General features: G+C 39.4%; 1 protein-coding gene across 2 annotated transcripts in view; it reads left to right on the top strand.

Moving 5' to 3' along the window:
* cpne5b (copine Vb) overlaps positions 1–26,557 on the top strand; it is a 137,552-nt gene that overhangs the window by 1,177 nt on the left and 109,818 nt on the right. The gene's annotated exons all lie outside the window — the stretch shown is intronic.

Genomic DNA, 26,557 nt, shown 5'->3' with positions numbered 1-26,557 from the left:
TAAGCTCTTATTTTTGGAAAACCATTTAAGGAGACAAACACATTTTTCAAGCAAAATGCCCTTAAAATCTAGGAATCTGTGCACCTGGTTCCCTTTTTGTGGATATACTTTATATGCATAATGAGGCTTTTATAGTGTAGCACATTGTTTGCTGTAACATCTTCTCAGACATAAGCCACCTTCATATCGAGCTGTGCTGTGTCCATTGTAACCACTGGCTGAGCATTGGAAGCCCCTTTTCCTTCCTCTTCTGTATTCTTTACAAAGTACTGGATGTTAAAGATTCAAACGGTTACATCACATCCACACAGTGTCCCTGACTTCAATCGTAGTCTCATTACTTATTATTTTATTGGTATTATTATTATTATTATTATCCTTTTCAGAAAGTTCTTCAGGAGAATAAATCCTCCTGCGCCAAATAAATCTCCACACAGAGCTTGTTCAGTGAGAATAAACAGTGACTCCATTTCCCATTAGGAAAGTCAAGGCTTGCAACGCCTTTCGCCCCTCTCTCTCTCTCTCTCTCTCTCTCACACACACACACACACACACACACACACACACACACACACACACACACACACACACACACACACACACAGAGAGACACATCTCTCTGGTCTCTTTGATGCTGGGTTTTAGGTTGGTGAGCCATCGAAGCAGAGTGAGTTTGAGCTATAACAAGCTGCGTGTGCATTATTAATGGCCTTTCTGGCGTTCAAAGAAGCTCGCTGCCACATCTCTCAGCTCAGAGTAAAAAAATAAAATCAAAAACCACGGACCCTGGCGCGAAATGGAATGTTTCAATTTACTGAATGAACAACCGTTTGCTTGTTTGTGTTGTGTAGGAAATGGTGGGCGATAGTGGAAAATCCGTTTAGTTTCAGGCAAAAAGAACGACTAGCAGAGTGTTGCCTATACTATTCAAAGCCCTGCATGTTTTTAGATTTTGTGTTTTTCAGCTTGTAACGATGAGGTGATTGAGATTACATGCCTCAGTGATGTACAATTAAGCACCATTCAGGTATATGAGTGCGTGTGTGTGTGTGTGTGTGTGTGTGTGTGTGTGTGTGTGTGTGTGTGTGTGTATGTGATTATATGCTGATGTGTGCTGGAAAAAGAGGGAGACAGGCAGAGTAGTGGTGCAGATGCCTTGTACCAGAAAGAAGAGGAGTTTGGGAAGATGATATCATTAATTGAAAGGGGATGCTGGGGGGAGAGAGAAGAGAGAGAAAAAATGAATGCCAGAAAGAGCAACAAAAGCTGAGAGAGTTCATCTTAGAGAAGCAAACATTTGATATTTACGTAGAATTGTAATGGATTAAGACACCCTAAGTATGCAAAAGGTTGTTCTCATAACCTATACCTAAACCTCCAATTTTCCTACATACACTGCAATTCCTGTGGTGTTATAGCAAATATTTAAGAGTAGGCTACTGCATCAGGCACTCCTGAAGCAGAAGAAATCAACAGCTAAATCTTATGGTCACATTCAAAAACTTCTAATAACAGTTCAAGGCCTCACAAATCCTGCAAATCCTTTGTACAGATGTGGTGTGAGTCACAGTCCTATTCGAGAGAAGAGGCTTCCTGTTGCGTCTTCTTCTTTGCTATTCTTCCTTTGTCAACATATACATGCACTCTCTAAAACCATCAAACCATGATGATAGCTGTTTCCTCTGGGGTTAATACCCCTTATTACAGCTACAGCCCCTGCTTTTGACAACGGATTATTATCAGGACCAATGACAAATGGAGAGGGGTGGGTGCTGGATCTGTAAAATAAGGGGGCAAATGATAGGTATAGGTTTGTCTTTCATTCAGGGAGGGTAGAAGAATGAAGGATTTAGTGGCCGGAAGTTGCAAACAGAGTTACATTCATATAAAGCTATTTGTTCAATGCTTATGCAGGAAGTCTTGGTTTTAGTTGCCTAACCTCAACCATACTTTATATATGAACAGACAGCCCTTGGGATACATCTGTCACCATGTTCACAGCTCTCACTGTTTGATGTGTCGTTTCCAGCACATTTGTTGTGTGGGAATGCTTGGCCCTCAGGAGCTACAGTTGTGTCAGAACTAGAAAATCGGTGAAGCAGTTTGACACTAAAAAAGAAAGAAAGAAAGAGCAGTATGTGGGGCCAAATTCAACCTGTGGTTTTTCTTAAAGTTGTGTTTACACTTCCAAGGGGCATGCCAATCAATGGTCTGCTGCCTGGGGATAAATGAAGGGAGAATGGTACAATTGGCATGTGGACAGGAAAGCAGAGGTGTAAATCGTACAGCCACAAAGCCAAGCCACAGTCTCCTTGTTCAGCCCTTTGTTCAATCCCTCTGTTGCCTTTCACACGCAGCACAAAGTCTGTTCTGACATTACTGCTCCACTGTCTAGTCAATTCAAACATCATAAAGAAGTACTTAATGTGTCTAAGGGCTAGGCGGTATGTCGACTTTTTAAATTATATCGATATGTTTTCAAACAAGATATGGGATGAAACAATTCTGTTCATATCAATATAGTTTGATGTTGCGTAACATGACCCATTTCTTCCATAAAGCCATGCTTTCATGTCAGGCAGGCTTGTTCACTTTATAGATGAAATGACAAGCAATCCTAAAATAACATATGAGTTGAAATGCAAAATAACATTCATTGCGTTTTGGAGAAAAATGGCTGGGTTGAGAATGATGACTCGTGTTATAAGAGTAAGTAGCTTGTTTGGGGAATAGCTTAGTGTGTAGCCTACTGTGTGCGAGAGAGAGCCAGTGGAAAACGGGGGATGTGCTCAGAGCAGACAGCTGTTGGCTATTGGAGCGGAGCAGCGATTAACAGTCAAGTTGTCAAGTTGTAAATGTACAGTGTAAAGCAGAAGAGGAAAACCTGTTATTGTACTAAGTCGGTTATTTTTTATAGAAAACAACTGCAGGAGCATTCTCATAGAGACCTGCTTTTATTTAAAGTAGGCTATTTATTTTGGATAATTTTTAATTCAAAATATGTTGCAGCTGTATATTTTCAAAAAGGGAAGAAAACCATGGCTGCATTTTGTTAGATCACAGTCTGTTTGAATAAAAGTGCTTGTGGTCAGTCAGTGGACGAACACCAGCTGCTGAGAGTGATATTGATAAGCAATGAGCTCGCCTGGCATTACTGTGTGCAGGACCATGCAAAGCCAATGGAAGAAATCCACATAACCAAGCCACCAGCTTTCTGAGTTTGCAAAGCCAATAGTTCACTTTCATTTTACCACAATTGTAGACCCACAGCCCAGCGACTACCAGAAGGTAGTTAAACAGCACTAACTTGTGTTCTGAAGGTGTTTTCACAATCGTCAAAGATTCCTCTTAGCATTTGGATGATAAAAAATGCATGTTAAAAATCTGTTTCCCAAGTAGTAACTCTTGACATATGTTCTCTATACGGGCCTAAAACCGAGACCCGAACCCAGCCCATACCCACACCTTTCAGATCTGACCCGACTGAACCGCCTAGTACTGCCCAATTTCAGACCTGAATCCAAGACCTGAAAACAACCAAAAGCAAGTATACAGTAGCTAGCTGTATAAGACACATTTTGGCTCTTACATGTATGTGCAAGGGGCTGATGGGAAACAAATACGGCTCAGGAAGGGAGAGAGGTGTGATTGTCAACAAGCACTGGGTCAAAGTTCACATCGACTGAAGTCAGAGCAGAGAGAACCAATTAAATTATTAATGGATTGTCCTTTTGTTGAGAGTGACATCCAATCTAGGATCTTCAATAGGGTAAAGATGGATCTTGTAGCTGCTGAATTTTATGCTAATTGGTGGCTTGTGGTAGTAATATAATGTTTCTATTCCTGTTGTTAGTGCATGGCTGCCTAACAGCGAGGAATTCTAATCTTAATTCCTAAGTGCAGGGTATTGCATTGCATATGTTGCTATGATTAAATTATTCTGCTAAATGTCTGGATGGTCTGGATTTGCATACAGCTTTGTGCTTATGGGGACCCTGGTTTCAGCATCTGATAGGTTCCTTTACGGATCTGGGACAATTATGAAAGCATCTCACACAGTGTGGAAAAGCCCTCAGGATTTCTGACGCCACATCTTATCATCAATCTGATTTCCCATGCTCTTTCACATCACATCTCTCTAGGTTTGAGCACTTTTGGTGTGAATACGTACTGCACCACAAGCATCATGGAAGCTAATTAACCATGTGAAGAATGTGGTGCATAAAACATGAGCTCAGCTTTGCAAACTGCAACATAATCATCTTGCAGATGACCCACCACCAGGGGCACAACTACCCAGTGTCACAGGGGTATGCAGCAACAATTTTGGTGTCCCCCCCCAAAAAAAAAAAAAAAGAAAAAAAAGTGTGCCGGACATAGGGCTGGGCAATATATCAATATTATATTGATATTGAGATATGAGACTAGATATTGTCTTAGATTTTGAAAATCATAATATCGGGATATGGCATAAGTGTTGTCTTTTCCTGGTTTTAAAGGCTGCATTACAGTAAATTAATGTAATTTTCTTCACTTACCAGACTGTTCTAGCTGTTTTATTATTTGCCTTTACCCACTTTGTCATTATATCCACATTATTGATGATTATTGATCTAAAATCTAATTGTGAAAACATTTTGTTAAAGCAACAATTGTCAAACCTACAATATCATCGCAATATCGACAGCAACCTCGGTTTTGTATATTCTAAACTAGCTGTAAACCCCCATTTGGCTGCTACATTCCCAGTGTTAGCAAACGCTAGCTAGTCTGTTAACATGATTTGTTAACATATTTGCAAGCCTCCAAGCACAGATGTCACACTTTAAATCCTACCTGTTGCCTCTCACCATCCACTTATTTAACTGCTTTCACATCCCTTAACATGTCATCTCCCTTTCCCTCTTTCTTTTTCTATTTTTAGCCCCAACAGCTGTTTTGCTTTGTTCTTTTTCCATACTACTCTACTTCACTACTCGTACCTGCTCGCTCGGTGCTCACGGCGCCCACCCGCTCCCCCCCCCCTCCCTCTTCTATGTCAACATTCTATGATGGAATCTTATGAGACAGGGCGCCTACTCTATCCTGTTAGTCCTCTAAAATGTTATATAATAACATTGAGGAAATGCAGAAATGATTTAGAAACGCACAACAGCAGCCACATATAGAAAATACCCAAAAAAGGTATTTTTATTATTTTTTTTTTAACCATCGCTTTGGCGCCCCCCATGGTGCTGTGCCGCATATAGCGCATACCCACTTTTTGCGCCACTGCCCACCACCACCAAAAGTGAGATAAACCCCTCTCTGTCCTCTCTCCTGCCAGCTCTTTCTTTCTCTCTCTCTTTCTTTCTCTCTGACACACATGCTGTCAGTAATTTTGTGGCACAACAGATAGATGCCACACAGCCCAACTGACTTAAACTGGTTAGAGAAAATTAGTTATGGAGAGGCAGGGAGAGAGGAAACACAGTGTGGGTGGTGAGGAGCAGATAAACCAAGAAAGACTGAGATGAGAAGCATATGGAGGTGGGCATGTTCATCATTGCACAGTAACTGGAGGACAGGGAGTGAATTCATTAAGAAATGCAAATTAGAGCCTGGCATATTAAGAGAGAAACCGGCAGACAAAGTGATAGTAATGTTAAATTTTTCAATCAGTTGATTTAGTTTTATTATCACCAACAGCACAGGGGTGAGTCTCAGTCATTTATGTGATGCAATATTTCTGTGAAATGTGAGCATAAGCAGTAAATGACAGGAAATGAGGATCTTTCAAAGTAAACCCAAGTGTTGAAGGGAAAGCACAACTTAAATAGAACGGACACTTCCAGCTACACACACTGGGGCTTGTTGATAAAACCTCTTGAGAATTATAAATTTAAACGTTTTAGATAACAGCCCACAAGTTACAGTTTAAATATTTTGTACATATGACGTACCAAGGAAAGTGAAGCAGTACGGGAAACACACAAATTACCTTTAGGGGGACCCAGAACAAAATGACAGTGAAAGTACTTTTTTAAATATGCAGTATACTATTGAATAACTACAAGCTACAAACAGGGTACTAGCAGACTATATGTTCTTTCATAACTGCTATATCATCATCAACGAGGCAAGCTAAGAGAACCCTGCAAAGGGTCTCAAATATCGATGAAAAAGACTACATTTTTCCAGTCAATAAAGTCCCCTGTTAATGATCCCTGTAGACAAAAGACATGGAAATGAAGTGGTAAGCCGGTGTTGTGTTGCAGGGCAAAAACATTAGTTTGTAAAGTTTGTAAAGAAACATGTAAGATCAGATTCTTATTATTTGGATTTTTAAACAGTGATGTTCTGCTTATACAAGAGAAAAGGCTTTTAAAGGCAAACATATCTTCAAACTGTAGTTTGAATATAGGACAGGCTCCCACATAGTGGATGTGCCTGTCTGGAACAGGGCTTTTTCTCATGTAACCTGTAGCCCAACAAAATGATGTAGTAAGCTAATCATATGCTACTCCTTGAAAGTTATGTCTGGTTACTAGGTAGTAAGCTAGTTAGCTAGCTAATCTTAGTAGCTTACTTTATGCTGTGAAATCTATTCCTAACTATTTAGCTCTTATATTTTTGTTTTTTGGAAAAGAAAAAAATTACAAAGACGAACCTAATTATGGTTGCTGAAGTATGATCATCGCTGTTCAGGGGAGGATTTGGCAATCAATTGGATGATATTGGCTTCCAAAAACTCTGAAATTAATGCACAAGTTATATATACATTTTACATAAAGTTCTTAAGCATAATTCCCAAAGCAATAGTATTCCACTAATACTTTGGAAGTTATGCTTGTTAAGCCATCTTGAGTATGGGCAAGTATATAAGAGCAAGAAAAGGACAGACCAAAGAAGTGAGGAAAACAGCAGGAGTGCATTTTATAAGACCAAATTAAGTAAGACAAAACAGAGGAGCAAAAGCAAAAAGCTGATTTTTACTTCCATAGATATATTATAATTTTCAGACATTTGTCTTAAAGGTCCCATGGCATGAAAATGTCACTTTATGAGGTGTTTTAACATTAATATGCATTCCCCCAGCCTGCCTATGGTCCCCCAGTGGCTAAAAATGGTGATAGGTGTAAGCTCTGCCTTTGAGAAAATGAAAGCTCAGATGGGCCGATCTGAAATCTTGCTCCTTATGACGTCATAAGGAGGAAGGTTACCTCCCCTTTCTCTGCTTTGCCCGCCAAGAGAATTTGGCCCATCCATGAGAGAGAGACATCATGGCTTTCAAACGAGCAAAGTGGCAGTTGGTCAAGGCCACACCCCCCCTCTCCACCTTGCCCCCCCCCCTCTCTCCTCCTCAATAGCTACAGACACAGAAATGGCACATACTAAGGAAAGCTCATTGTGGGACTGGCTCTAGTGGCTGTAATTCTGCACCAAGGCTGAATTTCAAGAGACTTCAGAAACAGTATTAGGGGACCACTAAGGTCTATATAAAAGCATCCAAAGAGCACCATATCATGGGACCTTTAACGTCTGGTAATCTAACAACAACCCTCAAATACCCAAAGAGTAGTCTCACATTGCCAGACCTATCTCCACTGTGTCAATTAGGATTTTTGTCTTCCGGAGCACTCTCATAAAGGGTGCCAAATATGTTTCATATCAACGTATCTTTGTTTGTAGAAACGTACAATGCCAACTTTCGGCAACTGTGCTGTTTCTTAAGCTGTGGTAATCATCTGCTTATAGTTTTTACATTTTTAGTGGAACAGTTTTCACTTATAGATTGTTGTTGTTTGTTTTGTTGAGGCCATACATATCTTGTTCGTTTTACTTCTCAAACTTCACTCTGTATAAGCTGCAGTGTTATTAAGCTGGAGCAGCACTGGGGACCATGGCACTCTAATACCTGCAACAATGATGATGATTCTGCCTCTTTGCCTCTCTCTGACTCCAACCATCTCCTACACAGACCTGGCCTCTTGGGGGCCATTACACAAAATCTGGTGGAGCAGCTCAAACCTTCTTCTCCTTTGCTGTAGCTCTATTTTGCCGATAGCCAGTAGACAGCTGTGTGGTCACTAGACTAGTGTGTGTGTGTGTGTGTGTGTGTGTGTGTGTGTGTGTGTGTGTGTGTGTGTGTGTGTGTGTGTATGTGTGTGTGTGTGTGTGTGTGTGTGTGTGTGTGCGTGCGTGCGTGCGTACGTGCGTGCGTGCGTGTGATGTTTTGTGGTTCATTTGTGGTTCATTTGGGAGACAAATTAAAAAACTTTATGAAGCTTGGAAGCAATATATTTTAAATATGCATCAGAGATGTTGTTTCTGCTTACATAACTGTTTTTTAACCTTTCTTCTGTTTCTGCCTTCAAGACTGCATTGATCTACATACAGCATATTGTATGTTGGCATGTCTGTTTGGAGCTGTTTTAATAAAGACCTTTGGATGCTTTTCAGCATGAAGCACTCTCTTCTCCTGACTCCTGGCAGAACCAATCAATTATTTTCTATACTCTTACTTTCTTACTAACACCTTGAGTGAGTGCATTGCAGACAGCAAACATAATAGACGAGCCCCATTTACTATCTTTCACAGTTCAGTGCTGTTTTTTGGCCTTTCTTTCTGCGCCTTCTACACACTGATGGACAGACTGTGACTAATGCTTTCACTAAATCAATAAAGTGGACTGTGGGCATGCCGAAAGTACAAATGCACATGTCAAAAAGCATTATTTCCTTTTACTTGCTTGTTTGATATCAACCAGAATAACTGCCTTGCGGTTGTATGTCTATGCCTCAGTCAAGTTGCAATTCACATCAACGTTGGTCAAGACACATTATAATATATGTAGTGAAGACTTTAAAGCAATGTAATAAAATGTATTAAGTGCATTTTTATTGGGAAAATTAAGTTATCGCTATATTGATATTTCTCGTGAGACATATGCTGTCTTCACTTAGAGACTATTTTTACAGACTGATAGAGAGCTTTGCCACAAACATTCACCTGAACCTCAAAGATCAGCAAAACCAATGAGCTTGTGGTGGACTAACAGAGGAACAGGAGGTTCCCTGTCCTGGTTGTCATCCAGGGAGAGGAAGTGAAGTGGGTGGACTCATACAAGTACCTTGGGGTCCTAATCAATAAAAAATGGGACTGGACAAACAACACTGAAGCCTTCTTCAGGAAGGGACAGAGTAGACAGTTCCTCCTGAGGATCCTTCAGTGTGTGCAACAGGCTCCTGCAGAGCCAGTGCTCTTTTCTTTGCGGTGATGTGCTGGGTTGGTGGCATCAAGGCTTTGGAGGTCAGCAGTCTCAACATGCTGTTAAGGAAGACCAGCTAGGCAATCAGGTTGGAACTGGACAGTGTGGAGGCAGTGGCAGAGAAGAGGATGAGGGACAAAATCAAAGGCATCTTGGATAAGCCTCTCTACAACCAGCTGTGGCAAGTTGGCAGCTTGTTGCAGAGAGAAGGATGAAGGACAAGATCAAAGCCTGGGAATGTGCAAGTTAATTTCGAGAAACAAAAAACAGAGTCAAATTTCTTGCATGTGTTCACATGCTTGGCCAATAAAGCAGATTCTGATAGAGAACAAAGTTGTAGCCATGACAGAAGACAATGCTTCAAATATGGATGCTGCTTCGAAGAAGCTACACATTCTAAAACATTGATGCTTCACACACATCTTCAACCCGGCACCACAGAAGCTTGATGCAATCACCACAATTTCATGGTGGGCACCCAAGATTAGTGTCACCAATTCAGTATCCGACCAAATGTGAAATGTGATCACAATCTCCCATTCTGTTCCTGAGTTATGGTGTTGAATAATGTCCAGGAAAATGTTTTTGCAGGGCATTATGATGTCCCAGTGAATTTGACCTTGACACCAAATAATTCCCAACGGTCCTGACAGCAGCACTGTTCAGTTGTCAGCGTCTTAACACATCCATGGTTATAATAAGCTCTGTTAGCTCTGCTGCTGAGAATTAACTGTCCCATTCCTGTACCCATCAAATTATTTTATCCTGCACACTTGTATCAAGCTCGTATCTTTCAGCTCTTTCAAGACTCTCCCTGAATACAAACAAGGCCTGGTGAGGCTGCGGTTGACAGCCGCTGAACATAAGTGATGTTGAGACCAAAAGGAAGAGTGGTAACACTCTGCACGTGTTAATGATGGCTCACTGTCATGCTGGCATTAGAGGCTGAGTGGCTGAAATGGGGCTTTGATCTGTGCTCTCTAACTGAAGGTCTTGCTGGCTGACTGGCAAGAGCAGAGAAGTTATGGATAGACAAAGTCAAATGTATCGGTGAAGGAGTGAGGAAACGGAGGAACACCCACACGCATATAGCTAAAAAGACTGCGTTGAGTAATAGATAAATGAATTTTAGTTTGGGGATGAAGTCTGTGGCCTCTATTTGGTACTAAGCCATGAAATGTAACTCTTGCTGTGAAGCAGAGGTCTCATATTGCCTTGCAAACAACTGTCAGACAAGTATATTTTGACCTAAGGGATAAAAATCCAACTACAACATTTAGGATTTTCTTTCTTCACAAAACTGTATTCATTTGCATATTGTGAAAACATGAATGCTTGCTCAAATTATTCTTCACTCCAAAATACACCTTAGCAAAGTTTTTTGGCATACTTGATTCTCCAAAAAAAGAATCTTTTCACTGTGGTCCATCATTTATTAGATATTGGGCTGCCACGTTTAATTTTTTGACATCCTAAAAGGCCAACCTTCAAAAGTAATTTTCCGGTTTGTAAAAGTAAACCTGACATTTTCCATTTCCATTTATTTGTCATTTCAGTGCAGTATCAACATTTTATCATCGCTGTTTTCAAACCCCATGCTATCAGTGAGTTTACAGCCAGCTTTATTGTGAAAGGTACAATGTTCATGGCTACATTGTCAGACAAAACCAAACACAACACGAGTGAGATAATGTTTATGTAATGGCAAAAGTTTTTGAAAAAGCATAGCATGATTTGATATAGTAACAAGTTCATAATCATGAATATGCCATCATTTTCAAATCTTGGTTAGCAGCAATGTGTTGGAATAACACAAACCACAATCTTTTTGCATTTCACATGATAAACACATTGAAACCAGGCATTTTTTACATTTGCATACTGTTCCTACTGCCAAACTTTAACTGTTTCTTAATCTTCCCTTAGGTCAGGGATTGATGAGTGTCATGTTTGATCTGCATGTGGGGAATCATGGGTCACCCGAGTCATCTGTCTAATTGGAGGAGCTATTATACAAATCTGACCGGGGTCCATGACTTGTTTGTCTCTGCTCCCTGATTAGCATTTTATCAAAGTTACTCTGGACTGAGGGATTGCTATCTCATGAGTTTTATTATTTAATTGCGTAATTTGTTTAATTTGGCTTTTCAGTTGGAGATACTGACAAACCCAACGAAGCTAAGAGCTTTCAAGTCACTAAACATTATAGAGCTCACAGCAAATAAGATGACAAAACAGATGCAGCATTTGTATAAGATGACCGATCACAAACACCCTGATGGAAAATGACCATTTCTTCACTTTCCTCATAAAGGATGAGGACATACACATTGCATCCACTGGCACCATTATTGTCATTCATGAGAGCAGATGCAGGAAAGATGTACTGTAGGTGCTGTTTCTATGGTGAGTGAATGCACACCCATATACTTATTTCCAGAAACTAGTGCAGTACCTCAAATAAGAGTTTTTTATTTTTTTATTTTAACTACATTATAGTGTTGTTGATTTTGCCACAGTCAGCGTTTAATGACAGCTGTGCTGTCTCTTCATTATTTGTTTTGAATGTAACACTTCAGCAGAGGTATTAATTTCCAAACAGGTTTAGTGGCTTGAAGGTTATAAAGTAACATTAAAGTATGGATTTAATTAGCGGAGGTATTTTGCCAACCGTAATGTTATTAGTGTTATAAGTTAGCAGCACACTTACACAACCGGACCCAGGGTGAGTCTGAGCGACATTATCTTCTGCCTTTGGATTAGAAGTGGTGAATTTACAGCTCACAGCAATTTAATACGATATAGTGTTTTGTTTGATATCTAGTGTCGGCAAAAAGAAACTTGTTGGTGAGTTTCCTCTTAACGCTCTTAAATGCTCTGAGTGAATTTGAGTTGGGCTTTTATTGTTAAAGGTAGACATGGAAGACCCAGCATTTTGGCAGTGTTTTTTCCCCCACAACCTTTATTGTGCGGTCGTTTAATATCCAATATCCAGCGCTGTCCAAACTGCTCCAAATTCCAAACCCCATTGGGTACCCAGGAAGCCATGTGTGAAGTAGATCGGACGAACAGTTCTTGAGATATTTGAAAGACACACATACACACACATGCACACACAGAGGGTCCTCGATTTTATAGTTAGATGCAAGGTCAGATAATAAGACATCAATGTGGAAAATAATAAGATATGCATACGTCATTAAATTCTCTAAATCACAGATTTGCTGCGCTCTCTGTGCCGCAATAAATCACTGTTCAGTACTTTGAACATGTGTGATATGTGTGAAATTGCATATAAAATTGTTTCAACAATGAATATGGAGTACAGCCCCTTTAAACTCTAAGCATCAAAATCTTCTGATAAACAACACCGATGCATGAACAGTCATTTACTGTAGCTGCGTGATTACAACCATTGTGCAGCAGTAGAAGCATCTGTCCTCGTAATATGTGATGGAGTAATTGGAGCTTTAATGGCTCTCAGTCAGAGCTACTGTATTGAGGAAGGTGAGTCACAGCTGTGGACAGCTACCATCACCTGGCAGTTACAAAAGATGGGGCTCTTTTCATCCTCACTAGGACCACATACACTACAGGTGATGCATCCTAATGGAATACAATGAACTCATTTGTTTTGAATGGCATGCCCATGAACTTAGGTGACTGGATGCTTCCAGTCGTTGCTTCGTGTCAAAAATTTCAAGAGTGGTATCAGTCACTTAGTGAGTTGGCTGGTTCTAAAAAAAAATCAAGAAATGTATCTACACATGCAGCGTATAATGAATGATATGCTTGTTCTGACACATTCAAATAATAATATCATGCTTATTTAAATACATTTTCCTGAAAAGGTGATGGTAATTTGAGTCTGCGGTGCTTACGTTTAGAAGCAATACCCGGTACGCTTCAGCTAATGAGCTCAGCCCCCTCCAGGTATGTGGTCTCAGGTTTGGATCTGCCAGTATTTCTCTTTATTGGCATCTGAGGGAGCCAATGAGCAGAAACATTGCAGTTCACTACCAAAGTCCCTGAGCTCTTTACCAACAAGTATATCAGTATGTCCAATTTAACCAAGGGTGTGTTATGATTTTCATCGAAGACAGTAAGCATTATTTAAAAACAGAAAGCACAATGCTAATTTGAGGCATCATTACAGTGGCTATGGCTTTATTTGTCAAAACGGAGCATGGGTGTGGTTAATTTGAGATGACAGCTAATTTGCAAATCCTTCACTGTACCTGTGGAACATGATTTCTTAACACTCCACAAAAAGTCAAAATAAATTCAGGCAATGTAATCAATCTAACTTTTTTTGTGTGACTGAGAAATGATGATGATGTCTAATGTCTAATGTCTAATGCTGTCATCATTAAACATTATATTTTACAAACTGTGGGTCAGTCAGCATCTTGTAATGGGTGACATATTATTGAGTTCACTCCCAGGAGTAGATGTGAGATTGTTTGCCTATTCTCAGCCCGCGTTGCTATTTCAGCTTTGGCTCTGGGCCCCGATACAGGACGGGATGATAGGGCAAGATTGTCCTGTGTGAAACAGCGAGGCTGGAGATGTGTGAAAAGTGCGTGGGTGAGATAACTGGATGTGATTATGGAGCTACCAATGCCCTGAGGAAAAATAGATAACGTGTGTGTGTGTGTGTGTGTGTGTGTGTGTGTGTGTGTGTGTGCTTGCGTGCGTGCGTGCGTGCGTGTGTATCAGTGCATAACTTGTCTCGGTGCTGCATTCATAAAGATGTGATTGCATTTGTGATGATTTAGGACAGTTATATATATAGATTTATGTTCTCCACATGATGAATTGAAATAACTTGGTGATGTCCTGTCTTTTCATCTAGCGACACTATCAGGTCAAACATTCAAGTAGTCTTGATAGGTTGGTTTACTTTGGACCAACTTGCAAAACCTTCCCATCAGCCTCAACTGTACTTTAATGCGAATTAGCAAAATAGAATGCTGACATGCCAAAGTAAAATTGCAAACATGGCAAACAACATAACTGCTAAATACCAGCATGTTAGCATTGCAATTGTGACCATGTTAGCATGCTGACATTAGCATTTAGCTCAAAGCACAACTGCATCTCAGCACAGCTCCACAGAGCTGCTAGCATGGCTGTAGACTCTCAGTCTCAATATTATAACAGACTGCTGCATATTGTTTGTGCCTGTGTATAATTTGAGCCAATTTTTGTAAGATAAGCTAGTATCTCAGTCTTGCATTGCCAGACCTCCACAGCGATAAAAAAAAATGCTCTGGGTTGTTTGCATTTTTTTAAACCAATCACAATCGTCTTGGGCTGCGCTAAGTTCTGGGCGCAGCAACACCAGTTCTGCAAAATAGTCTCATTAAAGAACTTGTTTTGGTGGAACATTTGCACCAAAACATTTTGCAAAATAAAATGCCACATACAATATTAAATGAAGTTAACTGTTCACGCAACACAGTTACGTGAGCTATTTAAATAAGCTTGATACATGCTTAAACGTAATTTGCACTTACCAGTGTATCGCCATGTGTACTTCTTTCATAGCAATTCCGCCAATCGGCCCCAAAACGTCCCAGTTAAATAGATAATGCGGTAAACATATTCTTTATAAGTCTTTACAATCATTCACTGAAAGAACCAAGCAGGCCTGCCTTATTGCACGATCCAAATTTTCTTTAAAACTTGACATTTTCAGCATGTAGCTTGCTAGCTCGAAGTTTGTTGTCAATTCCCGTTGCGAAGGGATTTTGAGAACGGCAACACAGAGAGCGGAAGGTAAGGGGCAAAGTCTGATATCCAGCGCGTGGCTTTATCCTGAAAAGGTACTTCTATTGATCCAAACTAGTATCTTATTAGCTGAAAGAGCAAGTCATAGCGGCAGTAAGAGGAGTGACATCCGACAACGAGATCCTCTATAGTGACCCACTTCACTAAAACAATCACACATTTTACACTGACCTACTTTAAAGCAGCTCTTAAAACATTTTCTGTTACAGTATTATATTTACAGTATGGGGCTCACTTTCATTTCCATTTTGCTTTTCATCTCAAGAACCTTGCTGCATTCACTTCCAGCAGAAATTTAAGGCAGAGAGCTGGAAATGTCTTGGCACTCTTTCAATTGAGGAGGGGCACACAGTATGGTACAGTTTCCTGTTTTACTTACAATTTCTTGTACTTACTTTATAATTTTTTTAATTGACATGGAAAATACAAGCTGATTTCCATTGTGTGACAGAATCAGCCACTTTTACCTTTAAAACTTTGAAAACAAAACATTCTGCTGCTCATAAAAAAAAACAGATACTGCAGTTTGTCAGGGTCCTGACCATGCAGTTTGTAATGCTGCCCATTACCTGACCTCTGTCGACTCGTGCTGTGGCACAATCCAGGCAATTGGGAATTTTGTGACGATCCTGAGCTTCCCTGCCAAGCTGCAGAGCTTGCTGTGTCTATCTGGCAGGCTGAGCAGGAATCTCCCCAGAGGAAGTCCTGGCCTGAATAATTCAACAGCTGGTGGGAAAAACGATCCTGCGTGGTTCTGCCATCGATCCGACACAAAAGCAATGCCAGCACTATAGTTTAGACTCAGATGATAGAGGCAATGAAAAGAGCTTTATTTATAAATTCCTGCTGCTCTTTTTTTTTTTTATAGAAAGATGGATTACAGAACATTTTAGAGGAGCTCTTCCCAATTATTTTAAACTTCACAATATGTTGATGTTTATGTCATTATTAAAGCACATATATAATGATACTAATTAAATCTTTTTTATCAACAAAATAATAAGGCAGTAATAAAAACGTACAAATAAAAGGACAGTGAAAAGATGAGAGACAGTGATGAAGGGCCAGTGAAAGCTTTAATAACACTGTGCTGCATAACGCTTTACCCAACGCTCCTCTCTCACTCTTTTAAACATATTACCGTCCTTCTTCCACCTCCACAATTTCCTCTATAGCTTCCTTTACGTTACCTTTTTCTCCCTTCCTCACCTGTCTCCTTGTTACTTTTTCACCTTCCACTATAACTCCTCTTCCTAAACTCACTTCTCTTTTTTACCTTGTTCTTCCCTCCTCTTTCCTCCTCTGTCATCCGCTTTGGATGACCACAGTACCATCCACCCGTCCCTTTTTATTTTGTCTCACTGGCAATGCTTTGTCAATTTTTTTAGCTTCACTGTCATGCATTTCTTTTACGAAAATGAATTTGAAATTTGTATGCATCAGATTTGTTAACATAAACAAATATAATCAAAACTGGAGCTTCAAAATGTCCCCATATCTGGACATTCCAGGAAAAGTAGCTGATTGCTATGGTATTAACGTTATGGTCTCCACCAACTCCTGAGGGAAATATCTGAATCTTCTAGCTGCTAAATGCTCCACAATGTTAACCAAAAAGTCTGTCTGCTGTTGAAATAGTTTTATTTGCTAAGGTACAAACTGACAGTACATTTTGCAAAAATCCATTCAGTTGTGCCTTTCATTATCTATTCATTTGTGCAGGTGATAAATATCCAGTTATGTCTCCCTTGTTTCCATACACGCACGCCCGCACACACACACACACACACACACACACACACACACACACACACACACACACACACAGTCTTGAGCCCGTGTTTCAGTTTAGAGTTTCAGAGATTCAATTCTACACACACAAGCTGTCCTCCTTGTACCAAGAAAATACACCTTCGATGGGAACCTTTTACCTTTGATGCACACATGCATAATATCCCATTCTTCTCTTGACTTTATTTAAATGCATGCAATACTGTGATATGTTGGCTATATGCACGCTAGCTTCCATAAGACTTTAGACTCAACATCAGCCATGGCAGTTTAACTAACGATGCATAACAGATGGAATACTGTGTAAATGAATGCATCTGGACTCATTTTTACAAGTGAGCAGTATTAGTGAGTAGTATTCAGATAAGCTCCCAGAGTTTTACTTATTAGCCAGTGGCAGCCTATTTATGCTGACTTGTGCTCATTTCCTTGTCAAGAATCTCCTCAGCTCATTTTTCATGTCTTGAAACGCCTCTTCAAAAAGAATCACTCATCCCTTGATATTTATCACCCTTTTCTCAGCCAGCACTCAGAGCAGTTAGAGTAGGAGAGCTGAGGAATCTCCCGCAGGTTAGAGGAAAGGGGCTGTCTAATTATTGTGGATTGTGTCAGATCTCTGTAAATAAAGTCAGCTATGTCTGTCTAACAGGGGCTTGTTTCTTCTCCTTGTGCAAGAGGAACTCCTTTATACTTAGTCTATTTCTGATCTAATCTCTGAGGTCTCTCTCTCTCTCTCTCTCTCTCTCTCTCTCTCTCTCTCTCATTTTCTCCCCTCCTTTTCTTGTTTTTAGATTTGATGTTCTCTTATATTCCTGCTCTCTTGATTTCACAAATTCTCTTGTGCACAGAGACATACATACCCAAACCATGCCCCCGCGCATCTCAGATCTTTTCATAACCTCATTTACATAAGGGAAGTTGAGTTTCAGGAAGTTAGTTTGAAACCCCTTTAGTATTGCAATTCCCTTTGAAATGGATTATGTAACACCTAATGCAAATGTGGTGACATATTTAAATATTTCATATCATAGTGGTAGTTGTTATGATGCCCTATAGTGAAAAGTTAAATCTTTATTTGAGTTTATTTGTGTTCTTAAAGGCATATTTAAAGTAATATCACAAAGATCTTTATTTAGATAAATGTCTGTAAAGTCACAATTGCCGAATAAGGTAACAAAATGATGATTGAGCCTATAGTTTACTGACAAAAGCAATTGCATTTGCTGTATTATGAACTGGGTGTCTGTGGCAACATTCCCGGAAAAAAATCACAAGCAGCACAGAGTTAAACTAGATTCATACTCCTGCAGAGGCTCCACAAAGAGCTTTTCGCCGTAGCCTACGTAAGCTACCTGAAGTTTATACTTGTGTGTTGTGTGTGTGTTGATCTCTTTAAAGGTGCAATATGTAATACTGACAGCTAGTTACTGCAGTACAAATTCAAAATACTGGAGAGAGTCGTCTCCCCCGCCCCCTCCTCCCCAGACTCGAAGTTCACAGAGGTTGCCAGGCTTAGACCGCAGCATCCACAACAATGTTGCTAGACTCTTGTCTCACATAGCCAGATAGTACTTCACAGCACAGTGGAGTAGCTAATGTTAGATGCTGGCTATATTGACAGTAACAAAAGCCTGTGCTCACGCGGAGCTCTGTACCCAACTGACATTACGGTAGGAACCGCTAAAAACACACAAACCTCGCTGTCAATGTGAGTACACGAATGTTGAAATGACATAAAATGCCCGTCCCTTGTAGCCGTGATAAATTAGCCTGAAGCTAATGCTTACCTGTTCAGGAGGAAATTATCCAACTCAGCGCCCTTTTGGGTTCTAAGCTGTCTCCATCTTTCAAATACATCTCCAATATCTACCCAGGGTTTGTTATGTCTCTAGTGACGCAACTGTTACCAGTTTTTTTTAGGTTGGGTAGAATTTGTCTCCGTTGGTCCTGTTCGTTTGTTTGCTGCTTTCATGGCTGTACTAACGTTACAGCTGTAGCGTGCTGGGTTTACGTTTTCACAGGTATTTCTGTCAAACCCGCCTGGCTGTCAAATTGGGCAGTTGATAACAACACACAGGCCAAAACACAAACAGAAATTCCTTCACGGACCGGAAATTTCAAAAGGAGAAAATACTGACATTAGCATTGTTGTCAGAAAAGATAGTGTTTCAACTTAGCATGTTTCCTTAATATCTGATGACGCATTGGGGTCATTTTTGGATTTATTACAGTAAATATATTACATATTGGACCTTTAACAGAATAGCAGGACCGGCATGTGTGTGTGCGTGGGGAGTGTGTGGTAGAGCGAGTGAGAGAGTGACGGCGATTAGCTTTGGAACGAGTACCAACTCCAGAGGCATCGTGAGAGAAACAAATTGTCTTCCCTGTGCTTTCTGACACTGTCGGAAATCTGTAGCAGGAAAAGTTAATGCTCTCCTTGTTTACATGTTGTTTATGGAGAAGGAGAACCCAGAAATGAGTAGTGGGAAATGCGATGCTACCAAGCGGACCAATCACAGTTGATGTGGTCTACGTTGCCGTGACGTGTAGTTAAATTATTTGAGAGGTGCACGTCAGGTTACGTTGTAGGTTACGGCGTAGGTTACGGCGTAGGTTACGGCGTAGGTTACGGCGTAGGTTACGGCGTAGGTTACGGCGTAGGGTACGGCGTAGGGTACGGCGTAGGGTACGGCGTAGGGTACGGCTATTGCAACAGACTCGCTCTTCAACTCACTTGTGTGTGAAGCAGCGTACTGTTTTTCCGGTCTCTGCTTGCCTTGCGAGTAAATGGTTACTATGGCTAAACAAGGAAAGAAAAGAAAAGAAAAGAGCGATGACTAGACACTTAAAACACAAGTGAAAGTGAAAGTAAGATCCAAAAACACACCTGCAATTACCGCTTATTTCCATAGAAAACAAAACAAATTATTTGAGATTGTAACTTTAAGGTTTAATTGCATCATCTTCTGGTGAAATGGTGGAGTGATCTTTTCAAATTTATCAAACATTTTCTAATTTTAAATGTGTCTTTCTTTTCTGTTCACAGCTTTGTGGAAAAGGATCAGGAGATTTCACCATTAGTAAAAGAGGACTGTATTTTACAGTAATTACCACAGTCTGCAACCCTGATGACATACACTCTTTAAGACCATTTTCAAAGTCTGAAGTGTCTGTATATTGTTGAAGATGAGCACCTCACCTAATGAAATGTTGGATGACCATTGTTGACTTGGGGCCGGTGTTTAGGAAGGCATATGCTGTGGGGGTTGAACTTGACACAGGGTGATAAAATAATCGCTTTGATGAGCTTTTGTTTCAGCAGACCTAGATTGGAGAACACTCAGATTGAGCTGAGTGATGGTGTTTGAAGCTTTAGGGGCCATCCACACGGAGACGTTTTTTGGTGCAAACGCACATTTTTAGCATTGTTTGGGCCCCTCGTCCACACGAATTCAGTAAACGCACTGCCTGAAAACGCACTTTTTTGAAACCGGGTCCCAGGGTGAAAAAATTCGAAAACGGCTCTCTTTTGGCTTCGTTTGGACGGCGAAGCCGGATATTTATCGTATCGATGATGTCATCGCCACACTCCTCGACCTCTAGTGCATGGCCACATACAAATTCACTCACTGCAGTGAAGCTAAGCGAGCATATCCCATCTCAGTGGTCAAACCAGCTCACTTCATCTAGCTAAATAGTTTGTCTCTGCTCCCTGACATTTCTCTCTGCTCTGCCGTTCCTGGATTCTACATATATTGTATATATATATATATTGCTAACGTTATGTAGCTAATGTTAAACATCGCTAAAGCTGCTGAAGCAGCGACGTAACGTTAACATTAGCTGCTATGGTTAGCTGTTTATAAAGTGGAAGCGAAATGAGGAGTGGTGAAAGTTATTATAGTCCATGGATGTATTAACACTAGAATGGCCATGTCGGTCATTTTGACCGTTTTGAAATTTATATGTGTAATAACTTTGCTGAATACAAAAATACAATCCTGCTGCTGCCTGACTTTTCCTAAAATAATCTGTATTTTAATTTAAAATTGTTTTTATATACATTACACAAAAGGCAAAGAAAAAAGGAGGAAAAAAGGGCAGCGGCACACGGTCCGAGCAGTGCTGCGCACCGCAGCAGACACCAAAACAGAGGCAGTGCCAGGTTAGGTTATAGCTAAATGTTCAAATAACATACTTTTAGTTGTTATTTGGCTGTTATGAGTTAAGTTGAATGAATTTCCACACCACATTTTTCGGGATATGAAGGTATGAAATAATTACGGTTTACTATGCCATGATATGAATTATTGAAACACGTATTACTACTCAATTGTATAATTAAACTCGTTAAAATGTACATTTCGGTGTTATTACGTTTTTCTAAAGATATCATAATACAATAAAAGATATCTTAACACAATACATAATACAATTTCGCAATTAGGTATTTATCATGAGAGATTATAGAGTTTGGAATCTGGCGGTCAAAATGACCGCTCACGGCAGTTCTAGTAGTTATGGAATTCCGGCACTTCTAGTGTTAAGAGAACGTTAGTCTAGCTAGTCATGTTATGATGGGAAGGGGAAGTAACCAGGGTTCAGAATTAGCACCATCTACCAGCCAAATGCTGGTAAAATATGCAAATGGCTCGTAAATTTGCTTCACTCACTAGCCAAAAAAGCAATGGTAATCTGAGTGGCTGGTAAAATGGAACATTCACCAGCCATTTGGCTGGTGGACCAAAAAGTTAATTTTGAACCATGGAAGTAACGATGTTCTTCTTCTCCGTTTTTTGGTGAATTTCTGTAGCAGAAACAGCGCCACCTATAGGCCTGGAATATGAAGTAGCGCGTTGAGTCATTTACAACTGGATCCGTATGGATGCAAACATTCTTGAAACGAATCCAGGGAAGACGGGTAAAAAAAAGATCGTTTTGGTATGTGTGGAAGTGGCCTTAGATAATGCAGTGCCTCATACACATATATATGTTCATCCATGTGCTGTACTGTACATGGATGGTTGTCATGAGGATTAAACTGGTGTATCCTTACTCAATCGCCTCCCGGATGCCAATTTATTAGCTTGTTACATTTTGGCTAAACTTTGAAGTACTGTAAGTTCTCATAAAAGCCAGCATTCAGATAATGGCCAAGTTTAAAAAAATAGCCAAGGGTGTTGCCAGCACGAACAAATAATGCAAATAAGGTTAAAAAAAAAAAAATACAGCTCACAGGGTAAATTAAGTATAATGTTAATTGCCACAGGACCAATTGAATTAGTCATATCAGGGGCTTCACTTCGCTTTTTTCCCAGAACGACGTTAAGCTTTAATGAATAAAACGCAACACTTCCAGAATTTTCACATTAAAAGTCTGGGCAGTGCAGGGCTATTGTACTGATATACAATAGATTGCACAGGTGGTGAAATGATCCGTATTCACACACACTGTGTATGGAACCTTCCCCGCTCTGACACCAAGATTACTTTTTCTTTCAGTAGCAATACTAATATCTTGTTATGTTTTTACCTTTTTGAAATGCAGGCATACTAGGAATATTTGCGACTTACAAATGGCTGATCCTCCATTTTATCTTGCATTCATTCATCTCTCATATTTTTAGACAGAGAAGAAAGTTGGCTAAATTCACACTGCACACAGCTCAATTTATGACAATGATTAAATCCTCCATTTTATTTATAATATGTAAAACCAAAGGACAATTATCATTTATGTGTATTTGTATTTTCTGACTGCAATTATCATGCACTTGAGAGTAGGTGTGTTGATATGAAATTGGTTTAGTCTGAGGTCTAGAGCAAAGGTCTGAAAGTGTACATGTCAAAAAGTAGAAGCTTTTAATAATTTAATGGCACCAAATGCTTTTAATTATTCAACAGCAGCAGAAAATGACCCCCTCATAGTGAACAAGTACATTTATATTCTGTTGGCCTTTCCACTTGTTTTAATGCTGTTGTAATTACAATGATGTGTAATTAAGCTGTAATTTTGTAGTCTTTTTTGTTTTGTTTCTAATGCATTGTTTGCTAATGGACATAAACCAAGTGTCTCTCCTTTTGATGTTTGTTTTTATGATTATGTAAAAGCCTTTCATTTAGAGATATATATGCCTAGCTTTCCTTTGACATAATGGCGATTATTTATTTGATTTTTGCAACATATGTAGCATACGTCAATGATACAATGTAATGAACCAAATTAACCAAAAGTTCTTTCTACAGTAGGGCCATTTTCGTGTCAGCCACGTTACTTCACCTACACGCTTGGAACACGGGAGAAGTTTCAGTTGTTTGCAATCTGCAACCTCACCGCTAGATGCCATTCAATTCTACACACTGAACCCTTTAAACTACTGTACACAATTTAAGACAACATTCAACAATTTGTTCAGGGGTCTGTCTCACAAAGTTAGTTTAGTCGCTTATTGTGCATCTATGGGCTTAAACCTGGTTGTTTACCTTCATAGAAAAGACTTATTTTTTCATCACCATAGAAACATAGGCTGCTCATCTATCATGCTCTACAGAAAATCATGTTTAGGTTATTGGTTCCAAAGTATTAATCCATCTTCCTCACCAATTACCTTTCTGGAAAGATGCCAACAGGAGGACCAAACCGCAATACGTATACAACTTTGCTGGCGATCTTCACGCTCTGACTATAAAAGATGGCATCTAATAAAAAGCTAACATGAGATCACGAATATATCAATCCTGAAATAAAGTTGCTCTTGGCCTAAATGTTTTCATAGGATAGAAAGAGTCAGACTACATCAATATTGCCTTAGCTGCAACATGAGAGAGACTTTGTTTCCAGAAAATCTTTTATCACATCAAAATAACACTATTAATCATGAGTGAAAATGTTTGCTTCAATAATGCATACTGGGCAGAGATCAAACTGTTTTCTCACACATTGACACTATATGCAGTTTTTTTTTTAGATTTGAACCCATGATCTTCGGCATGTATTTGTCGACTGGGAGTGATTCAAACCGGCTGCTGGTCACATCTAAAAAAATATATGCATTGATTGAGGGAATTTTTGAAAATAAAGAGCAGTGGCACAGGGATAAAAGCTATTTGAGGCTATGTTTAACATAAGCATTAGAGGGATAATTCACAGCCGACAGATAAACAGGATGTGGAAATTACAAAGATAGAGAGGAGGTAGTGGTGGATGACATATGGGCTGATTCATTTCGGACCAGTGTGCAGACATGAACTAAATTAGGAAAGACAGAGAGAAAGGGAGGCAATACTATAAAAATTGGTTGGATGTTTGCATGCTTGGGTGATAATGTCTGCACATGCACACTACAGAAAAATGCAAATGTTAAGTGTCCACTGTGAATATTGCTGATGTTCTACTGAGCAAGGCAACTAACCAGTGCACAATGGTTTATATTAGTGTCATTACTCACTTTCACAGAAGCAAATACCGAATGGGTTAGGGAGGATCAAGAGTAATGTGAAAAATACAAAAGAAAATACTTTTATGGTTATATTTCTACTAAATTTGTACTAAAATAATAGGAAACAAATTTCACAACTTCATAAATATATTATCATCAAAATATTAAAACAACCATTAATAACTAACACCTATGAACTTCCTATGACTATATTAGTTATACTTGTACAGGATCATAATTACTGTAGGTCTTCAATTTTCAATGAGAAATTAAGGGAGAGAACTCCTAAATGAAGTCAAATATAGCAAACAGCAGATCTTTGGATACTCAACAAGTCTCTGTATGTAGCATACTCAGGAGACAATCCAAGACATGTCTTTAATTAACTTCTTCAACACAGACACAGGTGTTTGAGTCAGCTCCTATACAGTACAATTGTCTTTGACATTTACTTATTTGCTCTGTATAGAGTCAGACACAAGAAAAATGTAAAGGAACTCGGTGACAACCTTTATAGACTACACATTGGTTTGGTTTCTATTAATTTGTGAAGACAGGCTATAGGAAACACGATCTGATGCACTCAGAGCTAACAGCTAAAATAAAAATAGAACAAATTAAATGTCATACTCCTACACTATCTATATTAGAAGGAATGTATCATTTTTAGATGAAGTGAGAAAAATAGCAACCTCCTCCACAGCCTCCACAGTTCTCTCTTTTTAAAGGAAAAGAGAAAATTATCCTTACATGTACACTGTTTCTTATTTGTTATATGATACAACTGCTTCCTTTTATGAATGGAATTGAACTGATTTTGATAACTTTCTTACTGAATTTGGATCAAATCTGATTGGTTCACATTACATTTCCATTATGGGGAATCTTTACACCCCCATCGGCAAACATTGACTGGTTTCATAGCTTCGGAGATCCTGATACTACATGACAGTTCACAATATTTATAATGTGTAATGTTGTATTTACTTGAGGGTTTACACTCAAACTATAACAATGGAGAAGAAGTAATTGCTGCATCTAGTTGTGTGCTAATGTACCCTTTAAGAGTTAGGATGGGTTGGTAGATATAACTGAATGTGTATTTGGAGAAGGGCTTAATAAATTAAAGCAAACAATGCATCCAATTATTAAAAACAACATGTTGCATAACAGCATGATAAACTGAAAAATGGCAAGATGTTTTTTTTTTTTTCAAATTTCCTTTCTTCTACTGGAGTTTTAGCCATGCAATATTTTTCTTATTAGGATGAAATTACTTTTAAAGTCAGCGCAGTGTGTGCCTGAAACCTTGGACTCTGCACCTACAAATTCAAATGCTGCAACACTTCACAGAACATCCGCAAGTATCGTCTTTCTAACTTTGAACGTGAGATGTCTTGCTCAACTTGCTCTTGAAAACAATAAAAGGGAGGTAGGAAGAAATACAGAAGCCGAGGAAAGATCAAAATAGATTGAGGCCGATGAAAGAACAGCCGAAGATTTATGACAGGAAAGATTGCTGAGGTAAATGAAACAAGAAATAAAAACCAATACAAGAATCAAGAGATGCCAGTGGGCTTTTGGCATCTCGAGTGAGGGCTCTCATGTCACTGTAGTGACTGAGCAAGCAAAAGAAAACAAGGTGGGTAATAGTGTTGGGTCCACAGAAGCCTCTGGCAGGCATAATGAAAAGGTCAAGCAAGCATGATGGAGGTGTTACACCAACACACGAAACAAGGGCAGAGGTTAGAAAATGCAAATAAAAAAGGCTCAGGAAGAGAAGAGGAAAGTGCTTTATAAAAGAAATATATAAAGGAGAGCATTGGGTGAATTATTTTCCAAAGAATCAATTGGTTGCTGTGTTGGAACACTGTATACAGTTATTGTAATATGTGCAGTTTTACTGCTACTGCTAAACATTCTGAAACGGAACTAGTTAAGTTTAAGCCGAGTTCAGACCAAAGATTCGCAAAACTGTTTTAGAACGTCGCAGAGAAAAATTGCAGAGGTCTGAACTGGCCCGCCTCAGCTCAGATGTATGGGACATCACCTGTTTAAACAGCCAATAGAGAAGTCATCTTGTGAAGTCAGCAACAAACTATAGAAATAAAATTATCCATAATTCATTTTATTTCTGTTACAAACTGTTAACTGGTTGAAATGGCAGACCCCGTTTTTACCTGGCATTAAGAACCGTCCTGAGTGATCAGATCACATGTGCATTTGGAGAAATAAAAACATGTTTACGCCGATTCATCACTACAAATGTAACTGTAGCAA

This window comes from Sander lucioperca, chromosome 6 (assembly GCF_008315115.2).
Source record: "Sander lucioperca isolate FBNREF2018 chromosome 6, SLUC_FBN_1.2, whole genome shotgun sequence".
NCBI lineage: Eukaryota > Metazoa > Chordata > Actinopteri > Perciformes > Percidae > Sander > Sander lucioperca.
The sequence above is the reverse complement of the archived record's forward strand: the minus strand, read 5'-3'. Positions and strand labels throughout refer to the sequence as shown.